The 5,522-nt window shown below is 42.5% G+C and overlaps 2 non-coding genes across 2 annotated transcripts; both read right to left on the reverse strand.

Annotated features, from left to right (window-relative positions):
- Positions 1 to 5,244: 5,244 nt before the first annotated feature.
- trnaq-uug (transfer RNA glutamine (anticodon UUG)) lies at positions 5,245 to 5,316 on the reverse strand. Its single transcript has one exon. It is a non-coding gene; the product is annotated as a tRNA-Gln (tRNA).
- A 134-nt stretch (positions 5,317 to 5,450) lies between these two features.
- trnap-cgg (transfer RNA proline (anticodon CGG)) lies at positions 5,451 to 5,522 on the reverse strand. Its single transcript has one exon. It is a non-coding gene; the product is annotated as a tRNA-Pro (tRNA).

Raw genomic sequence — 5,522 nt, forward strand, 5'->3', positions numbered from 1 at the left:
TGCTCTACTATTTGAGCTAATTCCCCTGCTGTTGCAGCGTTGGCATAGAAGGTTCAGTCTCCTAACTATTTTGGGTCTTTTGCTGGAGTCTAAGCGTCTCTGCCTTTCAGAGTGCAGCTACACTGCAGTGCCTGGTGGTCTCGTGGCTAGGACTTGGTGCTCTCACTGCTGCGGCCCCGGTTCGGTTTGTGGTCAGAGAGCTGCCATTTGGACAGGTTTGAGTGGAGGATTTTGGTTGATCAAACGGTTCAGGTCACCTTTAAGCGCTATCTGCCAAGGAGTGGAAGGACCACAATGGGTCATCCTGAATATCACTAAATTGGCAAACAGTTTTCCTTGCTATTTAACCACTGGTCTTTTTGGGGCAGTCATGGTGCAAGGACGTCTGTGGCCAAGATGGACCATCCAAAATCCCACTAAGTAGTTGTGAGCTGGAAGGACCACAATGGGTCATCCTAAATAAATTGCTAACTAAGTTTCAAACTAACAGGTTGAAATTCTGCCGACAACATGCAGTTTTGGGGGCACTCCTGGTGTCAAGACTTCACTGACAGTGGCGATCCATGGGAAATCCTCAGATTAAAAATGTGTCAGTGGATCCATGGGAATCCATGTGAAATCCCCTAACCAAAACCACATGGTCCTCATGGGAAATCCCCTGACCCAAAATGTGAGCCGAAATACCACTAATGAGTTGACAATTCTCATGGTTGCTGACTGAATTGGCCAACACTTTTCCTTGCATTTGTACTGATATAACACAGAATAATTGGTGCATTTTAACCATTGGTCTTTTGGGGCAGTCATGGTGTAAAGACGTCTGTGACAATGGAGATCCAGGTGAAATTGCCTGGATTTTCATGGTTGCTTACTGAATTGACAAACACTTTCCCTTGCACTTTGACTGATATCCAACGTTATAACTGGTGAGGTTCTGTGCATCTTACAAGTTGTTGTGGCCAGTGGTGCAAGCGATGGACTACAAAATCCATTGGGGTTTCCCAGCATAGGTTCAAATCCTGCTGACAACGTGTGGTTCTGGGGGCAGTCATGGTGTGAATTCTTCCTTGCACTGGTCTTTTGGGGCAATTATGGTTTAAGGACATCTGTGACAATGGAGATCCAGGTGAAATTGCCTGGATCTTCATGGTTGCTGAGTGAATTAGCAGGTTACCTTGCACTTTGACTGATATCCAACGGCATAATCGTGAGGTTCTTTGCAGCTTAGTTGTTGTGGACGAGTGGTTAAGGTGGCGGACTTGAGATCCATAGGGATTTCTATGCGCAGGTTCAAATCCTGTTGACCACGTGCAGTTTTGGGTTCAGACTTTTCTGACGGTGGTGATCCATGGGAAATCCTCAGACCAAAAATGTGTCAGGAGATCCATGGGAATCCATGTGAAATCCCCTGACCAAAACCACTCATGAGTTGTCTCATGGTTGTTAACAGTTTCCATTACATTTCAACTGATATACAGCAACATCATCTGTGAGGTTCTGAGCTTTTGAGCAACAAGTTGTTGTGGCCGAGTGGTAAAGTGTTTCTCCGTGCAGGTTCAAACCCTGACGACAAAACTGACGACAGTTTTGGGGGCAGTTGTGGTGTTTGGGCTGTTTCTTCCTTTAACAGTAAGAGTATTATTACTTACACTTACTTAAAGATTTGAATTCAAATACAAATACAACTGAATTAAGAATCATTGCCAGAAACCGGCACAGAATTTCAGACAATGCTTTGATGCAGACTGGTCACGATTCCTCTGAAGTTCACCAAAGCAGACCTGACTTAAGGTGACTACACTTCCAAAGTTCTCAGCTATGACTGAACCTCTCACTCTTTGTGTTCCCTGACAAAAGAGGTCGGCTGTGGAATTGATCAAACATCAGGATGGCCACATCAATAAACACAAAAATGATATCTAGTGGAGTAAAAAAGCCTGGTTAGCTCAGTCGGTAGAGTGTGTGACCCCCCCCCCCCCATTTATGTTCTTATTTATTGTTTGTTCTCTTTTATCTTGTATTTTATATTGGTGTTTTTATATCTTTTGTACAGCGACCTTGGGTGTCCTGAAAGGCGCTTTGAAATAAAATGTATTATTATATTATTATTTATTATTATTATTATTAATCTCGGGGGAGTTTGAGCCCCACATTGGGCGATTTAGCACTTTTGTTGATACGTCTGAAAGATATCTTTCCTGTGGAAAATTGTTCAACATGCAGAAAACATTTCATTCGAAATATACAAAAACAAACCCCATTCTTGAATGACCTTCAGACTCGAATGTCTGTGACAGATGTCAAGGATCAGCTGGCAAGATGTGCATGTGAGGAACACACTTGGTTTGTGTGTGGTGCTACGAACAAATCATACAAATCAAACACAGTTTCGAAATGAGGACCTTTTGCGTGTAGGGCAAACATGGAAACACTACACTATGGAAACCTGGAGGAAGGGGCTTTTAAGGGGACTGGGGAAGTCACAAAGCAGTTGCCAAACAATGAAACACGACGATGTGTCCAAAGTGGGGGCAGATTGACAATTGTCCAAATTGACAAATATTTCTCCTTTGTAGGGATAATTGTAGTTCATATAACATGTTCCAGAAATCATGATCGCGGCTTGAAAGGTTTAGAAAGAAACACCCTAGCCACCCTCGGGTCCACCTTTCGGTGGACTAAACTTGTGCCCTTGGAGTCAATGGTTTGGCTTGTAACCTCTACGAACGTTGGCAGAAAGGGTGGCCTTTTGAATAACAAAGTTAAGGTCCTTTCAGCCAGCCAATATGGCTTCTCAAACTGCAAACTCGCAACGTAAACAGGGATTGTTCTGAAACCCGGGCTTGAACCAGATACTTTTTGAACTTCAGTCTAACGCTCTCCCAAGTGAGCTATTTCAGCTGCAACGGTGGCATCCTGCTTTTTCAGTCGGAGCTAAAAGTGAAAGTAGGGTACCTACTTTTTAAAAAAAGTACGATATCCAACTTCAAATACAAATGGCCGCCATTTTTCAAGATGGCCACCATTCATAGACGTTCTAAATCGTATTTGCACAAAAATAATGACAAAATAATGTCATTGTGATAATCTGTACATCAAAATATATGTTTTTGGACACAAGGAGTTCAATTATGTATTCAAAATTTCAATATCATCAATTGTTATAGCTATATAATGACAATTATGTGACTTTTACATGCATAAATGTCTCAGTGAAGTTACCAATATGGTATCACAATTCTTCATGACAGAAGTGCAATAGATTGAACTGAATTTAGCCTGAATCATTGTTTTACTCTTTACATTTGCAGGAACACAGTTGTGTGCAGTTCAGAGTGTAGCGATAACATTTGCATGGGCCCTGACATTCACCAGTGCAGCGGCATTTGGTCAGCTGCTGGCAGGACTGATCAATGTGTGGAAGGGTTGACCACAAAACTTCCCAGGATTCCCCTTGCTTTCTCCAGCCCCAGTTGCTAGGGCTTTCAGAATGCATTTGGCAGACCGTTGCTTGGCCCCATGCAGGCAGCTTGGAAGGTTGATCGTTTGACATGCTGAACAAGCGATGAAGTTGTTGGTGGGATGGAATCATAGGACCGTTGTTTCCGAGCATACAAGTGCAGTCTTGCCTTATCAACCTTTGTAGTGTTGCTGTGCTTGTCATACATAGTGACAACAATTTTTTCAAGAATGTCAAGGTCGGCATCTTTTATGGTAGGTGGGTACTTGCTGAGTTTCCTGAACACTGGGCTCACCTCAGGACAAACTGCCCATGTTTGCCATGCTGTTGTCTTCCTCTACCTCGAAATGCTGACACAACATCACAGCCAGTGAAGGCATGAAAGAAGAGCATGCCACTGGATTTCTCTGGGCCGAGGTTCCTCACCAAGTCATGAATTGGGAACCATCTAATGGACTGCCCCTGGCCGAATTCAACTCAAAACATTTCCAAGCCAGCATCTTGAAGACTCAAAGACCCAAACTGCTATGACAAGAATGTCTGTGTCACATCAACACAGACTTTGTCTGCTGCTTGGCTGCATGGAGGGCATGTGTGAAAATCCTGGAGTCAGCTTCTTCATGATTGCAAGGCTGTAGGCTTTCAAAGTTGATGGGTTTGTTTGACAAGACCTTCTCCCCTTTGGTCCCCTACTCCTAGCCCGATCGTTCATCCAACGCTGTTTAGATCCCATGCGATCTGTACACCTTCCGGGTAACTAAAGCCCCGTTACCCTTGGCTCGGCTTTCCCGCGCTGGCACACCCTGTCTATTCAGGCGCAACTATCTAACAACTACACTACAACTGACTACACGTCTATACTAGTTGAGATGTATAAGGGGCTTATTAGATAGCATTTGGGACACTTATGTATACTAAGTTGCCTATTTAATACTACAACAGTTAGTAATTATAACAACTACATTTAGTACACTACAAGCCCATTGAACCCCATGCTGAGTTTCGCAGCAGTGATGTCATCAGTCTGCCCTGGTTGTGCTATGACATCACTCTCATGAGGTAATACAAACCAACAACATTAATATTTGAAAGTTACAGTAATGTAACAAATACATAGCAGAGGACAAGTAAACTTTGTGACCAGGTAGCTTAGAAGCATACAACTTTTCTGATATAAACACCAATTTATAGTAATGTCAGGCTCCATATTGAAAAATGGTGTCCATATTGGAATTTGGAATTCATTATTGGATTTAATAAATTATAATACATTCATTTGGCATTCTGTCCATAAAAAAATATTGTGTTTATTTGAGTTCTACTTCAACAAGTACATGTTTTTCAAATTTGCTCTGGCGGCCATGTTGAAAATTGGCAGCCATATTACATTTTATGTTGGATATCGTACTTTTCTTAAAATATGTATCTGAAATGTCATCTGTGCCAATTTTGGTGCTTGTATCACCAAGTGAAAGATTCTTATGAAATGTTTGGATAATCTGCCCATATTGGTACTTTATGGAACTAGTGAGGTGCCTGGCTTTTAACTGGAACTGAAAAGACTTGTGTAGCCCCGCTCACAAACCAAGTGTCTTCCTCACATGCACATGTTGCCAGCTGATCCTTGACATCAGCTGTCACAAAGATTCACGTCATTTGGGGAACTCATCCTGATCCACGGTTACCACTGATTTGTATTTGAACTCAAATCAGCAAGTAAATAAGTAATACACTAACTGGTAAAGAAAAACACAGTCCAAACATTTGATTGCTGTATGGCAAGTTGGTTCCACCAAGACTTGAACTTGGATCACTAGATTCAAAGTCCAGAGTGCTAACCATTACACCATGGAACCTGCAAGCGTACAGACATCGTCGGGTCCTGAAGTACATCCTGTCAGATTACATTAGAGTTGATAGAACTTCACTGATGCTGTTGTTTTGGGAATTGTGTAGAAAAAAAAGCAGTAATCAGGTCAAAGGACAGGGAGGGCTTGTCCGGGAATTGAACTCGGGACCTCTCGCACCCGAAGCGAGAATCATACCACTAGACCTACAAGCC

This window comes from Doryrhamphus excisus, unplaced genomic scaffold (genome assembly GCF_037039965.1).
Source record: "Doryrhamphus excisus strain RoL-2023G ecotype Guam unplaced genomic scaffold, RoL_Dexc_Guam_v1.1 HiC_scaffold_24, whole genome shotgun sequence".
NCBI classification, from domain to species: Eukaryota; Metazoa; Chordata; class Actinopteri; order Syngnathiformes; family Syngnathidae; genus Doryrhamphus; species Doryrhamphus excisus.